Raw genomic sequence first — 16,825 nt, forward strand, 5'->3', positions numbered from 1 at the left:
CCTTACCTTAGGAAGGACTTCCAACTCCGGTGGCGGTTGGGATTGGAGTGTCGCTCCCCGGCCGCTTCGTTCCGTCAGGTCGCCTCGCGGGACGAGAAGGGTCCAGCTGCGGACATCACGCCTATCACCCGGAAGCTTGATGGACCATATTTGGTTGGAGCGCGTCATCACAGAAGTAACCGCGAGAAACCGCGAGATTTTGAAGGATCTTAAAGCAAGAGAGATTTTAAAGGACATTTAACACGAAGAGGAAGAAGAATTACAAATACAATGGCAAATGCAGCTCAGGTGAGAATTTCGAAATATTATTGTTATAGTGTTCAGATATGTATTTATTATTTAGGTTGTTGCATGTGTTACGCATTTGGCTGTATTCAAGTCTTAAAAGGAGGCATGCAAGCAACATCTCTCACTAAGTATCTATGACCGTGTGCCTGTTTCTGAATGGGCTACTGCTCCTAAAACACATACTCCATGCAACTTTATGGCACATGCAATATGTTTAAATCCCTTTGCGAGGGAGACCTGCTTAACAAGAAATGTGTGTTTATACTCTGTGTCTAGTAAATCTAGTCCATATCCTCCAGACCTGGGTCAATTCAAATACATACAAATCGTATGTTACTGTAGATACTTTCAAATACTTGAGCAACCTTTGATTTAGTTTTGATTAGTACAATGCAACCAATAGAAAAGTTCCAAAAATGAAACTCCAAGCTAAATCAAGCACAACTCAAATATGATCCAGATGTCCTAGACTGCTCTTCTCCCCACACCGTGTGGTTGTCCTTGTTCAGCTGAGTGGCATTCTCTGTGTAATGCCAGTTGATCTGGGCAGGCTGGGTTTCTTTAGGAGGCAAGGCATCTGCAATGATGACCCTCTCATGAGGGGTTATCATCCCACAGTTTCTGGCTACTGATATGGCTGTCAGCATATTGTCACCTACAGAGAGAGAGAGAGAGAGAGAGAGAGAGAGAGAGAGAGAGAGAGAGAGAGAGAGAGAGAGAGAGAGATACCACACACAGACAGGGAGAGAGAGAGAGACAGAGAAAGAGAGAGAGAGAGACAGAGAGGAGAGACACACAGGGAGAGACACACAGGGAGAGAGAGAGGGAGAGATGGAGGAAACAAGATGCTACACTTACATTGATATCAGTATAGATGTAGTAGGGGTGAGTTAGCCGTAAGTAGCTAGATCATTTACAAATCTCCAAGATTAACAACAGCTGCACGTTATCTGTAACCTGTTATCTGATAACATTTGTATTGTTATGAATGAGGTTGCCTTACCTGTAACCATCACAGTGCAAATGTTAGCACGTCGTAAGTCTGCTAAAACCCCAGCAGTCTCTTCTTTGAGCTTGTTTTGCATGATTATGAGTCCTAGGAACTCCATATTGGTCTCAATTACAGCCCTGGAGGGCATAAGAAAGAGAATTGATTTATGTCAGGACCAAAAAACATGCATATTCTCACAAGACAAATCTGAGCCATGGATTTCAGTCTCTCCTGGCTCATAGATATTCTAAATACTGTTTTCATTTGAGTGTATAATATTATATTATAATAAATATTATAATTGCAAAATCAAGAATGCCTCGAAAGGATAAGATTCCTCTTGGACACCTGTTCCCTTATTGACTCAGTAGCGAGCGAGTCGCAGGAGCCAGCATCAGGCGGGCGTGAGAGCGCCTCTCACTCGGGCTATGTGGCGGCTCTATACCGTTAACATGGGCGCCTAAATGAAACTCACACGTGCTGCTGAGGTAAGGCGAGGTTGACGCAGCCAGTGAGTTTATCCCTAAGTTGGTAGAGCATGGCGCTAACAACGCTTAGGATGTGGGTTTGATTCCCGCTCAACACTTAGGTTGTGGGTTTGATTCACGCTGGGACCATAATATACTGACACATGTATGCACTTACTGCAATGTAAGTAGCTTTGGATAAAAGTGTCAGCTAAATAGTATATATGATTATATATTTATATATATGTACTGTACCTGTTGAGGTTCTGAACTTTGTACCAGGAGAGCTTGGCCTCTAGCTGTGCCAGGGCGATCACTCTGAACCCTTGCCTGGTGTACGCCTCCAGTGTCTCTGGGAAACTCTCTGGTACTACAGGGGAGAGAGAGATGGAGCAGAATAAATCAACACTGTAAGGGCACTTGGGTAGATCTGAGAGGATGGAATAGGTTTAAGCAAAAACATGACAAAAAATTCCATCAGTCTGCATAATGCAATGCAATACAACTATATTCCTTACACCTGCCCAATCTTATATCCAGACATGTTATAATATAGTTACATATAGTATAATTATAATTAATAATCGTACACAAATACCCTAAAATAAAAGTTGAGTCTCTACTTTAACTTCATAATAAATAGAACAAATATTAAAATTAGGTTGTTGTTTTTTTAATGAAAAATAAAATGCTTTACTGTCCCATTGTTTACACAGGGCACTGTAATACATTGCCTGCAGAAATAATGAGTATCATTTAGTTTGCACCTTTTTACATTCTCTCGCTATTTCTATCAGTCCTAGTAAATTGTGTTTCCAGGTAGCGTTAAAATTGTCTAAACATTTCCAATTCCCTAATCTGCCTCTCCCCTGTCATGCTCTCTGGCATGCCAGCACCTGCAAAGAGTATAAGATCAATTGAAAGTGTGAAGCCTTTTTTTATATAGAGAACTATTGGCATCAATGAAAAACCTTCGATATTTCCAGAAAACGTCAGGTGCAGTAAATACAGTTCTTGATAGTAAGTAACTAAGGTGAGTATTCAAGCAGTCTCTCTCTCTCCACTCTTCCTAGTGAGCAGTTTTCTCCTCTGTTGGGCTAGGGTGTCACATCCACAGACTGGGCTTGACATTTTAGGCCCGTTTCAACCTCTATTCAAGGGTTTAGTAGATGGCTGACCTGTCTCCTCTCTGCAGAGGCTGGACACAACCTCTGGCGCCCCCTTGAGGTAGGAGTCCATGTGTTTCTCCCCGAGCCTCCTGACCACCACACTCATCCTCTGGAGCACCGAGGAGAACGGGAACTGGCGAACTATCCCAATCTCATAGGACTGCTGGAGGAAAGACAGGAAGACAAGATGGGAACCACTAAGTCAACCAACAGGTCCATCTGTCAGTCCAAGTCTCAATTCCTTCAAATGCATTCTTCCTTCATTTCTTGAGGTAATCACAAATCTAACCAGGTTCTAACCAGGCATGTTGTCTTCAAGATGAATTATAACCATAAGGAAACATGTGTAAAAGGCTGACTCTCCTTCTGTCTCTATACATCTAAAAAAGATACAGGAGGAAAAAGCCCCAGACTACTTACCGACAACTCAAATAGCTCCTGGAAAGGAAATAGAAGGTTTGCATTTAAAACCTCCTCGGTATATGAATATTGTATACTCAGTTCAGACAATGTAATGAGTTAGGCACACATATATTTGGAGGTTTAAGAGGTATAAGAGTATGTCCATAGTATACCATGTTCTGGGCTAGGTGATTGACACTCTGGTGGATCTCAGGGAGAATTTGCTTGGGTGGCCGCACAACAGTGGGCATTATGGGATTGTGGAGAGCTGTTTCCTGCTCTGTGGGCTCCTCCAGGATCTATACATCACAATTATTGGTGTTGAGTAACATGTCAATAACATGTCAGGTCTCAACTCTCCATCGAGAACCAACCGCCCCTTTTTGACCTGATGGAGTTAGCCTGGGTACCTGTCTGCTTATGTTTTAGGCAACTAGGTGCTGGCTTGGTGCTGTCACAAAGCAACAACAACGTAGCGTTCCTGTGCACAAAAGATGTATGGTATACAGACAAATGGAGGGGAATGACATTTATGTGTCAATACCCACACTAGCACTTTACCTTAGTATGCATGGCCAATACATCAGTTCATACTTGGTAGTGTGAAAGTTTGGATGTTGGATGTCATTCTTGTATTAAGGTTTATAGGCATGTGACTATAGTATAAGTATAAGATCCATAAAAGAACAGAAATGGCATTGAGACAGACTAACCCAGCCGGTAGCATTGAACATCTTGAGGTCCAGTGGGTCTCCGGAAAGTTCTCCCTCAATCTTAGTCAGTTCGTGGCAAGTTGCCATGCAAGCTACAAACCTAGACTTGACCAGGCTCTCTTTCTCAGGGTCATTCTCTGAAGGGAAGAAACTGAAGGAAGGGGGAAAAGAAAGGTTGAGTGATACTGAGTGTGACTTAAGGATAGGTCACCTAAATTAAAAAATCACAAGAATACAGAATCACACTTGAGTCATTTTTCCCTTTTTAACCCAGTGATGCTAATGCTAGTGTAGGCTCCGCTAAAGTAAATAAACCCAAATTATGGTTTGCTTTTTGCTGTAGTCTCCCATGCCCAGAAAAAAACTCCCCTTGCAGACAAACATTTACAAATGCAAAAACATGGACACTGCATGTCCTTCTCACCTGCCATTTTCAACTCTCTGGATACCCCAAAGATCCAAGCCATCTTCAGTGAGAGTACCAGTCTATGTAGGAAAGCGACACCAGTAACTAGACTACTCCTCAATTACAAATGATACGATGGAACCCAGTATGTCCTAGCAATTGAAACAGCCTGACACTTGGCATAATGTTTTCTGATGTGCTTTGGGCACGGGGGGGGGGGGGGGGCACTATGGGGGTCACCTTATCAAAACAGACTAGGTTGAGCTGCCCACACACGTTGATCCTCTGGGGGCTGATGCAGAAGATGCCCATCCGTTTCAGCCTGCGCTGGGCATAGACGATGCCCGCTGTCATGGCGGCAGGTAGAGCATGGTAGCACCATGATGGTGATGATGTCCAGAGACTCAATGATGATGGTTTTCGCTGGAACCTGAGAATGAACGGAAGAAAAGTGCTCAACAAACCCAAGAGTTTAAAGGGGAAGGAACTAGACATTTACTCTAAATGGCAAGCTGCATGACTAAGCACCCAATGAAAAGGCACTACACAAATGCAATCAACCCTTTAAATGGATGTACAGACAAGCACAGAACGGTGTACCTGGTTTATGATACTGAAGACTACAGTATAGATGAAGCCGATCCCTGCCACAGCCACCAGGCACAGCAGGAAGAGGTAAGCATCTCTTAGGGATGCTCCGATTTATCGGCCACCGATTTAAATCGGCCGATTTCACTCCAAATGACTCGATCGGTGATCGGCAAAAATGGCCGATCGCAAAAAACATATATATTTTTTTTTTTCCCCCCCTGGGGAAGACAGATAACTGAACAGAAAACATAGGAGGACGTAACAGTATGTAAACCATGAAGGCCACGTTTATGATGTCTTTTATACAGCCATATCGACTGACTTGGGCTTCAGGCCCTAACTGGGTGATAGGCCAGACCTTTACTATGCCATAAAAATGGGTCTGCGTTTGCTTGGTGCCTAATGGATCAAAACTTTTGTCTAAAAAGCAAAAAATATGTAGGCTATCCAGTCAGTAGGCCTACAGTTATGTATTTTTTTAAAAATCGGTATCGGTATCGGTTGATCTTGAGGAAAAAAATCGGTGATCGGTATCGGCCCCAAAAATCCAGATCGGAGCATCCCTAATCTCTGTACAGCTTGAAGTCAGTGGGCTTTGGGTAGAGGATGGAGCGCACTAGCTGGCCCTTCTCTGTAGAGAAGCCTGAGGGACAACACATATGGGAAGATAAGAGCTTGAATAGCACTTGAAAAAGAGGAGAATCACCCTCTTCCTCAGGGACCATGCTATTGTTGACTTTAAAAATAACCCGGATCAAGCAAGAGCGGTGTGGGGGGTGGAGAGATGGAAGGACGTCATCCTCTAAACCGCCCCCCATGCCGCGCCGCATCGCCCAACCCCCCCCCACCCCGGGCCTACCTCACTACACCACCAGTTCCTGCACTATCACCTTCACCACCGTTCCAGCACAAGCCCTGGTCAGCAGTATCACCATCACAAGGACCAGGAGAGGAGCAGCGCACAACACCAACAGGGAAGTTTACTGCACCTTCCACCACCTACACATGTACACAGCACTGACCCACTTCCTACCCTCACCAGAATATCACCACACACAACCCACAGCCGAACCAGCCGTCTCTGCCAGCACCACCAGCACCAGGATGACCAACACCACTGGGTCACAGGGAAGTACTGATCACCCGCCTGACACCAAAATGCACACTACACAAACCATGCACACCTCCCTTCTCTCACTCCTGTATCTTTTCAGGCACATGTCATATCCAGCTCTGACACCTACCCAGGCTTCCTGACCCAGGAGCAGAGACCGGCGGGAACCACCACGTCACCCCAGCACCAACCCCAGGTTCCAACTCAGCGACCCCAAACCCCCTGTTCCGGGCCCCCCCCCCCCAACTCCAGGCCCCCAGCTACAGGCCCAGTCCCCTACCCGCCAACCCCCAACCCCCAGCCCGGAACAAGCTGAGAAGAGCCAGGGAGCTTTTTCCCTGGATAAGCTGTGTACAGGTTTTTCGCCTCTGCTTGCCTGCCATGCGCCGAGCTCTCTGGGCCTCTCCTCGGGGGCTTCCGGTCGGCCTGCGTGCTCGATCTGCTCCGCCGCTGGGGCGCCTGGTCCGGCTAGCCTCGTGAAGGGCTACAGGAGTCTGAGCCTGGTGGGCTGGGCCGGATGCGCCGGTGGTGGGGCGGGTCGGGTGAGTCGGGTGTGTGGGGTCCCTCGGGGGAGGGAGGTGGGGGAGCCACGGCTTTGCACTGGTGGGCAAACTGGATAGTAGTCGCTCTACAACTAGAGGGCTGCAGGGGAATTTTTTTCCCGGATGCACAGCGAACAGGTTTTTTACCCCTGCCTCCTACCGACACTGGAACCTGGACACTGAACACTGAACACTGAACATTACACTACACTGGACAATACACTGAACACTGAGCACTTTAGTTAGTTTAATGTTGGTTGTTGTTGAATGTCATGTCTTAAATGTCTGATTGTTTGATTAATTGATTGTATACACGGTGTTGCGTTTTTATAAAAACCAATAAAAAACACCTTTATGCTTGGGAAATGTGTTTCTAAAGTGTCTGGTCTCGCTATCCATGATGATTATGTAAGATATTCTTTTCAGAGCATGAATCAGGTGAATAGAAATGACTGTTCATTTTTTTTCCACCATTGATGATTGTCCATTGTTCCTCAAAGGAACATGGGTGGAAAGAATATGTTCTGAGTGGGTACTTCTGCCACAGAAATAAGTAATTTGTTAAAAAATAAAAAATAAAAAGCAAGTTCAATTAATTAGGGGGAATTTGATCAAGACAGTTTTGAACAATTCTCATGATTTATGTTTGGCAGAACCGTCATAGCATGCTGTTCAATTTCCTTTTTGGAATCAGTACCATTATATTCTCCAAGTATGGAGGGAAGCGTAATTGGAAAATTGTTGATCTATGACTTACATAACTGGATTACAACAAGTGGTGACTCTTGAGAATGCAATAGAACACCGCGATGCAAATGCTGTTCTCAAGACGTTCCACACTTTGTACATTAAATGACACGCCAAGACTATACTTTCAGGGATCATTTCTATAGTTTTATGCTTGGGAAATGTGTTTCTAAAGTGTCTGGTCTCGCTATCCATGATGATTATGTAAGATATTCTTTTCAGAGCATGAATCAGGTGAATAGAAATGACTGTTCATTTTTTTCCCACCATTGATGATTGTCCATTGTTCCTCAAAGGCACATGGGTGGAAAGAATATGTTCTGAGTGGGTACTTCTGCCACAGAAATAAGTAATTTGTTAAAAAATAAAAAATAAAAAGCAAGTTCAATTAATTAGGGGGAATTTGATCAAGACAGTTTTGAACAATTCTCATGATTTATGTTTAGCAGAACCGTCATAGCATGCTGTTCAATTTCCTTTTTGGAATCAGTACCATTATATTCTCCAAGTATGGAGGGAAGGGTAATTGGAAAATTGTTGATCTATGACTTACATAATTTGATTACAACAAGTGGTGACTCTTGAGAATGCAATAGAACACCGCGATGCAAATGCTGTTCTCAAGACGTTCCACACTTTGTACATTAAATGACACACCAAGACTATACTTTCAGGGATCATTTCTATAGTTTTATGCTTGGGAAATGTGTTTCTAAAGTGTCTGGTCTCGCTATCCATGATGATTATGTAAGATATTCTTTTCAGAGCATGAATCAGGTGAATAGAAATGACTGTTCATTTTTTTTCCACCATTGATGATTGTCCATTGTTCCTCAAAGGCACATGGGTGGAAAGAATATGTTCTGAGTGGGTACTTCTGCCACAGAAATAAGTAATTTGTTAAAAAAAAAAAAAAGCAAGTTCAATTAATTAGGAGGAATTTGATCAAGACAGTTTTGAACAATTCTCATGATTTATGTTTAGCAGAACCGTCATAGCATGCTGTTCAATTTCCTTTTTGGAATCAGTACCATTATATTCTCCAAGTATGGAGGGAAGGGTAATTGGAAAATTGTTGATCTATGACTTACATAATTTGATTACAACAAGTGGTGACTCTTGAGAATGCAATAGAACACCGCGATGCAAATGCTGTTCTCAAGACGTTCCACACTTTGTACATTAAATGACACACCAAGACTATACTTTCAGGGATCATTTCTATAGTTTTATGCTTGGAATAGAACCCAAACCCCAACGCCATACAGGTAAGCCGGCTCCCCCCCCCAAACCCTCCTCCCCACCCTCTTCCTCTCTCCAGTCATCACATGCTCCTCACCCTGCACAGCCTACCAGCCACCCCCAGTCCATGCTCACCGGACCGTACGGGCCACCGAAAATCACCTCATCAACAACACAGATGAGGGGGCCACCAGGCAGTCAGTGGGGAGACAACCCCCACACCATGAGCAGCCAAGGGGAGGTGCCACACTATCTGGCCCCCAACGACCCATTGGAGGGCCTCATCCTCATTTGCAATAGCTTAGCAAAAATTGGAAAAAACCAAATCCAAGAACCATGAAGATAACAATCTCATCTCTCAACACCAGAAGCCTCCGGCAACCAGACAAACGGGAGGTCGTCTACCAGTACATCACCCAACATCAGTCAGACATGTATATCCTCCAGGAGTGCGCCATCCCATTCAAGGAGATGGACGCCACCCTGGAGGAGGAATGGACACGGGGGGACTCTCTCTGGTCAGGCTCAAACATCGATAGAGCTGATGGGGTCGGCATTTTGGTGGCCAACCCTTTTCTGCAGACCAAAAAGGGGGAGGTTGTAGAGAGCGGGCGAATCCTGGTTCTGGACCTAGAGATCCAGGGTTCGCCGCTGAGGGTCATCAATGTGTACGGCCCAACCAACGTGGCCAAGAGAGTCTCCCTTTTCAAGAAACTTCGGTCTCTCCTCCTCATTCCCACACCAGTCCTAGTGGGGGGAGATTTCAACTGTGCCCTCCGGGATGAGGACCGCAGCAGGCCCAGGAGAGACCGATCCACTACAGAACTTCAGTCCATCATAGACGACTTCCAACTGGTAGACGCCGGTGGCACCTCCCCGCCGACACACACAAGGGTGAGTTCCTCCGGGAAATCTTCCTCCAGGATAGACATGTTCTTGCTCTCGCCAGGTCTGAGGATGGGAACCCTGACCAGCCAGGCGGCCCACTTCTCGGACCACAGGATGTTGACAGTGTCCCTGGAATGGGACGGCCAAACAAGAGCGGGTAGGGGAACCTGGAGGATGAATACATCGATCCTTCAGGACCCAACAGTGGTGCATTCCTTCTCCAGGCGCTACCTGGAGTGGAGGACCCTAAAAGAACTGTTCGACTCCCCGATAGAGTGGTGGGAGATGGTTAAGGCCAGGACAAAGGGCTACTTCGGGTCAGTCGGAAGGAGGAAAGCGGCAGAACAGAGGGCCAGGTTTCAACACCACAACGCGGCCCTCCAACGCCTGAGTCTCCTACAGCTGGGTGGTCTGGATGTGGCCCGAGAACTGGCCGAGACCAAACAACACCTTGCCACCCTCTACCGGGAGCAACAACAAAAGAAACAGTTCAGGGAAAAACTCCAGGGCCTGGAGGAGGAGGAGAAATGCACACGCCACTTCTTCCACAAGCCTATCCTGTCCCTATACGACACCAATGGGGACACCGTGTCAGACAGAGGCAACATCCCGGGGGTGGCAAGAGAGTTCTACGAGAGTCTCTACAACATCAAGACAACCGACGAGACTCTCATGGCCACCTTCCTGGATGGTCTGGACCGGGTCCCCGAGGGTGGTGAGAGTGAGAACCCAGAGCTGACCACGGAGGAGCTCACCCGGGCCGTGCACTCCTTTGAATACACACAAGGCCCCTGGACCGGATGGGATCCCAGCAGAGTTCTACAAGACTCTCTGGGATCTCCTCAAGGAGGACTTGGCGGAGGTCTTCAAAGCCGTCTACAGGGAAGGGAGGCTTGGAGAGTCAATGAGACAGAGTACGGTCACACTGATCCCCAAGAAAGGGGACCTCAAGGACCTCCGGAACTGGCGCCCCATCAATCTCCTCCCAGTGGACTATAAAATCATGACAAAAGCCCTCACCCAACGGTTTCAAACCCTCCTCCCCTCAGTTATAGCCCCTGACCAAACCTGTAGCGTCCCCGGTAGGTCCATCAACGACAACCTGCTCCTGGTGAGAGACCTCATCCTGCACTCCCAGGAGCGGAGGTCCCCTTTAGGCCTTCTCAGCCTGGATCAGGAGAAGGCCTTTGACAGGGTTAGCCATGGTTTCCTGCAGAGGGTGCTGAGAGGCATGAACTTCCCCCAGCACCTGCTCAACTGGACCGAACTCTGCTACAACAACATCACGAGCAGAGTTCGGATCAACAACCAGTTGACAGACCCCTTCCCCATCAAAGCTGGAGTACGGCAGGGATGCCCCTTGGCCCCCATACTGTACGTCATCTACCTGGAGCCGTTCCTACGGAAGATCAGGAGCTCCCCCAACATCATGGGCTACCCTCTACCAGGGGCCCGGGGGGAGAGGCTCAAGGTGGTGGCGTACATGGACAACATTACCATCGTCGGCACAGATAGTCGCTCCATTTCCACAGCAACGAAAGTGGTGGAGGACTACTGTGCAGCCACTGGCGCCCTGATCAATAGGGGTAAGTGTGAGCTGTTTCTGTCGCAGCACTGGCAGGAGAACCTGGCAACCTCCTTCCCTGTAAAGACGGAAAACATTAAGCTGCTGGGGATCACCTACCAGAAAGATGGAGGAGCCTCCGGCAGCTGGAAGGAGACCATCCGCCAGGTCCAAAAGAAGATCTGTGAGTGGAGTGCACAGCCTCTCACAATGACAGGCAAGATCCTGGTCCTGAAGGCTATTGTTCTTCCCATTCTCCTTTACCTGGGCAGGGTGTTTCCCCCAGACAGAGCAGTATCCAAAACCATCGAAAGGATCATGTTTACCTTTGTCTGGGGGAGCCAGATGGAAAAACTAAAACGCACCACCCTGTACAAAACAGTGGAGAATGGGGGGAAAGGGGTCCCAGACATCCTAAACATCATTAGGGCACAGGGACTCTCCAACCTCATCAACAACATCAACAACAAAGATAGGAAAGCCAGGTTCTTTGAAATATTCTATGCCACACCCATCCTCCGGACACTCAGGGTGACCGCATCAATAAATCACACTGTGCCCTACAGCTGGGACCCCCCTCCAGTCTACAAGATATGGAGGGACTTTGCCTTCAAGACAGGATTGTCCGCGGCTGGGCTGGCCTCATGGAAATACAAAGACATTATGACCTTCATAAGGTCGAAGGAAACCATTACTCACCCCAAGGCCAGCACAGCCGTGGACTCCAAACAGGTATGGAAAAACATTAATCATAAATGTACTAACAATAAACAAAAAGACATTGCCTGGATGGCTGCTCATGGTTGTCTCCCCACTAGGGAATTCTTGCATAGGCGGCACATCGCAAAGACTGAGAAATGCCCCCACGGATGCACGGACACAGAACACATTAACCACCTGTTCTGTGAGTGCTCCGTGGCCAGGCGGGTCTGGGCCCTGTTTGTTCCCTCTGTCTCCCTAAACAGCCTGCTGACCCTGCCCCGCTTGACGGGCGAGAACATCCTGTATGGTCCTCCCGGGGGGTGCACAACCCCCCAACTACAACAACAGTGGAGGATCATCAGCGCCGTCAAGCAGGTACTCTGGGAGACGAGGAACATCAGGGTCTATCAGAAACAGAGCGTCGACCTGACAACCCTGAGGAGGAGAATCACCCTCTTCCTCAGGGACCATGCTATTGTTGACTTTAAAAATAACCCGGATCAAGCAAGAGCGGTGTGGGGGGTGGAGAGATGGAAGGACGTCATCCTCTAAACCGCCCCCCATGCCGCGCCGCATCGCCCAACCCCCCCCCACCCCGGGCCTACCTCACTACACCACCAGTTCCTGCACTATCACCTTCACCACCGTTCCAGCACAAGCCCTGGTCAGCAGTATCACCATCACAAGGACCAGGAGAGGAGCAGCGCACAACACCAACAGGGAAGTCTACTGCACCTTCCACCACCTACACATGTACACAGCACTGACCCACTTCCTACCCTCACCAGAATATCACCACACACAACCCACAGCCGAACCAGCCGTCTCTGCCAGCACCACCAGCACCAGGATGACCAACACCACTGGGTCACAGGGAAGTACTGATCACCTGCCTGACACCAAAATGCACACTACACAAACCATGCACACCTCCCTTCTCTCACTCCTGTATCTTTTCAGGCACATGTCATATCCAGCTCTGACACCTACCCAGGCTTCCAGACCCAGGAGCAGAGACCGGCGGGAACCACCACGTCACCCCAGCACCAACCCCAGGTTCCAACTCAGCGACCCCAAACCCCCTGTTCCGGGCCCCCCCCCCCCAACTCCAGGCCCCCAGCTACAGGCCCAGTCCCCTACCCGCCAACCCCCAACCCCCAGCCCGGAACAAGTTGAGAAGAGCCAGGGAGCTTTTTCCCTGGATAAGCTGTGTACAGGTTTTTCGCCTCTGCTTGCCTGCCATGCGCCGAGCTCTCTGGGCCTCTCCTCGGGGGCCTCCGGTCGGCCTGCGTGCTCGATCTGCTCCGCCGCTGGGGCGCCTGGTCCGGCTAGCCTCGTGAAGGGCTACAGGAGTCTGAGCCTGGTGGGCTGGGCCGGATGCGCCGGTGGTGGGGCGGGTCGGGTGAGTCGGGTGTGTGGGGTCCCTCGGGGGAGGGAGGTGGGGGAGCCACGGCTTTGCACTGGTGGGCAAACTGGATAGTAGTCGCTCTACAACTAGAGGGCTGCAGGGGAATTTTTTTCCCGGATGCACAGCGAACAGGTTTTTTACCCCTGCCTCCTACCGACACTGGAACCTGGACACTGAACACTGAACACTGAACATTACACTACACTGGACAATACACTGAACACTGAGCACTTTAGTTAGTTTAATGTTGGTTGTTGTTGAATGAAATGTATTAAATGTCTGATTGTTTGATTAATTGATTGTATACACGGTGTTGCGTTTTTATAAAAACCAATAAAAAACACATTTATGCTTGGGAAATGTGTTTCTAAAGTGTCTGGTCTCGCTATCCATGATGATTATGTAAGATATTCTTTTCAGAGCATGAATCAGGTGAATAGAAATGACTGTTCATTTTTTTTCCACCATTGATGATTGTCCATTGTTCCTCAAAGGCACATGGGTGGAAAGAATATGTTCTGAGTGGGTACTTCTGCCACAGAAATAAGTAATTTGTTAAAAAATAAAAAATAAAAAGCAAGTTCAATTAATTAGGGGGAATTTGATCAAGGCAGTTTTGAACAATTCTCATGATTTATGTTTAGCAGAACCGTCATAGCATGCTGTTCAATTTCCTTTTTGGAATCAGTACCATTATATTCTCCAAGTATGGAGGGAAGGGTAATTGGAAAATTGTTGATCTATGACTTACATAATTTGATTACAACAAGTGGTGACTCTTGAGAATGCAATAGAACACCGCGATGCAAATGCTGTTCTCAAGACGTTCCACAGTTTGTACATTAAATGACACACCAAGACTATACTTTCAGGGATCATTTCTATAGTTTTATGCTTGGGAAATGTGTTTCTAAAGTGTCTGGTCTCCCTATCCATGATGATTATGTAAGATATTCTTTTCAGAGCATGAATCAGGTGAATAGAAATGACTGTTCATTTTTTTTCCACCATTGATGATTGTCCATTGTTCCTCAAAGGCACATGGGTGGAAAGAATATGTTCTGAGTGGGTACTTCTGCCACAGAAATAAGTAATTTGTTAAAAAATAAAAAGCAAGTTCAATTAATTAGGGGGAATTTGATCAAGACAGTTTTGAACAATTCTCATGATTTATGTTTAGCAGAACCGTCATAGCATGCTGTTCAATTTCCTTTTTGGAATCAGTACCATTATATTCTCCAAGTATGGAGGGAAGGGTAATTGGAAAATTGTTGATCTATGACTTACATAATTTGATTACAACAAGTGTTGACTCTTGAGAATGCAATAGAACACCGCGATGCAAATGCTGTTCTCAAGACGTTCCACACTTTGTACATTAAATGACACACCAAGACTATACTTTCAGGGATCATTTCTATAGTTTTATGCTTGGGAAATGTGTTTCTAAAGAGTCTGGTCTCGCTATCCATGATGATTATGTAAGATATTCTTTTCAGAGCATGAATCAGGTGAATAGAAATGACTGTTCATTTTTTTCCCACCATTGATGATTGTCCATTGTTCCTCAAAGGCACATGGGTGGAAAGAATATGTTCTGAGTGGGTACTTCTGCCACAGAAATAAGTAATTTGTTAAAAAATAAAAAATAAAAAGCAAGTTCAATTAATTAGGAGGAATTTGATCAAGACAGTTTTGAACAATTCTCATGATTTATGTTTAGCAGAACCGTCATTGCATGCTGTTCAATTTCCTTTTTGGAATCAGTACCATTATATTCTCCAAGTATGGAGGGAAGGGTAATTGGAAAATTGTTGATCTATGACTTACATAATTTGATTACAACAAGTGGTGACTCTTGATAATGCAATAGAACACCGCGATGCAAATGCTGTTCTCAAGACGTTCCACACTTTGTACATTAAATGACACACCAAGACTATACTTTCAGGGATCATTTCTATAGTTTTATGCTTGGGAAATGTGTTTCTAAAGTGTCTGGTCTCGCTATCCATGATGATTATGTAAGATATTCTTTTCAGAGCATGAATCGGGTGAATAGAAATGACTGTTCATTTTTTCCCCACCATTGATGATTGTCCATTGTTCCTCAAAGGCACATGGGTGGAAAGAATATGTTCTGAGTGGGTACTTCTGCCACAGAAATAAGTAATTTGTTAAAAAATAAAAAATAAAAAGCAAGTTCAATTAATTAGGGGGAATTTGATCAAGGCAGTTTTGAACAATTCTCATGATTTATGTTTAGCAGAACCGTCATAGCATGCTGTTCAATTTCCTTTTTGGAATCAGTACCATTATATTCTCCAAGTATGGAGGGAAGGGTAATTGGAAAATTGTTGATCTATGACTTACATAATTTGATTACAACAAGTGGTGACTCTTGAGAATGCAATAGAACACCGCGATGCAAATGCTGTTCTCAAGACGTTCCACAGTTTGTACATTAAATGACACACCAAGACTATACTTTCAGGGATCATTTCTATAGTTTTATGCTTGGGAAATGTGTTTCTAAAGTGTCTGGTCTCCCTATCCATGATGATTATGTAAGATATTCTTTTCAGAGCATGAATCAGGTGAATAGAAATGACTGTTCATTTTTTTTCCACCATTGATGATTGTCCATTGTTCCTCAAAGGCACATGGGTGGAAAGAATATGTTCTGAGTGGGTACTTCTGCCACAGAAATAAGTAATTTGTTAAAAAATAAAAAGCAAGTTCAATTAATTAGGGGGAATTTGATCAAGACAGTTTTGAACAATTCTCATGATTTATGTTTAGCAGAACCGTCATAGCATGCTGTTCAATTTCCTTTTTGGAATCAGTACCATTATATTCTCCAAGTATGGAGGGAAGGGTAATTGGAAAATTGTTGATCTATGACTTACATAATTGTATTACAACAAGTGTTGACTCTTGAGAATGCAATAGAACACCGCGATGCAAATGCTGTTCTCAAGACGTTCCACACTTTGTACATTAAATGACACACCAAGACTATACTTTCAGGGATCATTTCTATAGTTTTATGCTTGGGAAATGTGTTTCTAAAGTGTCTGGTCTCGCTATCCATGATGATTATGTAAGCTATTCTTTTCAGAGCATGAATCAGGTGAATAGAAATGACTGTTCATTTTTTTTCCACCATTGATGATTGTCCATTGTTCCTCAAAGGCACATGGGTGGAAAGAATATGTTCTGAGTGGGTACTTCTGCCACAGAAATAAGTAATTTGTTAAAAAATAAAAAGCAAGTTCAATTAATTAGGAGGAATTTGATCAAGACAGTTTTGAACATTTCTCATGATTTATGTTTAGCAGAACCGTCATAGCATGCTGTTCAATTTCCTTTTTGGAATCAGTACCATTATATTCTCCAAGTATGGAGGGAAGGGTAATTGGAAAATTGTTGATCTATGACTTACATAATTTGATTACAACAAGTGGTGACTCTTGAGAATGCAATAGAACACCGCGATGCAAATGCTGTTCTCAAGACGTTCCACACTTTGTACATTAAATGACACACCAAGACTATACTTTCAGGGATCATTTCTATAGTTTTATGCTT

General features: G+C 45.6%; 1 pseudogene across 1 annotated transcript in view; it reads right to left on the bottom strand.

Annotated features, from left to right (window-relative positions):
• Positions 1–7: 7 nt before the first annotated feature.
• Positions 8–16,825, bottom strand: part of LOC308164523 (polyamine-transporting ATPase 13A3-like) — a 57,258-nt pseudogene continuing 40,440 nt past the window's right edge. The window contains exons 11-22 of the transcript in view: positions 5,596–5,670; positions 5,037–5,119; positions 4,677–4,866; positions 4,455–4,516; positions 4,031–4,181; positions 3,491–3,616; positions 3,336–3,353; positions 2,925–3,078; positions 2,002–2,116; positions 1,292–1,416; positions 777–943; positions 8–106 (exon numbers count right to left, since the gene is read on the bottom strand). The product of the transcript in view is annotated as a polyamine-transporting ATPase 13A3-like (transcript). The remainder of the gene's footprint in view (positions 107–776; positions 944–1,291; positions 1,417–2,001; positions 2,117–2,924; positions 3,079–3,335; positions 3,354–3,490; positions 3,617–4,030; positions 4,182–4,454; positions 4,517–4,676; positions 4,867–5,036; positions 5,120–5,595; positions 5,671–16,825) is intronic.

Source organism: Nansenia antarctica (genome assembly GCF_963989245.1).
Source record: "Nansenia antarctica genome assembly, chromosome: 8".
In the NCBI taxonomy this organism is placed as follows: Eukaryota; Metazoa; Chordata; class Actinopteri; order Argentiniformes; family Microstomatidae; genus Nansenia; species Nansenia antarctica.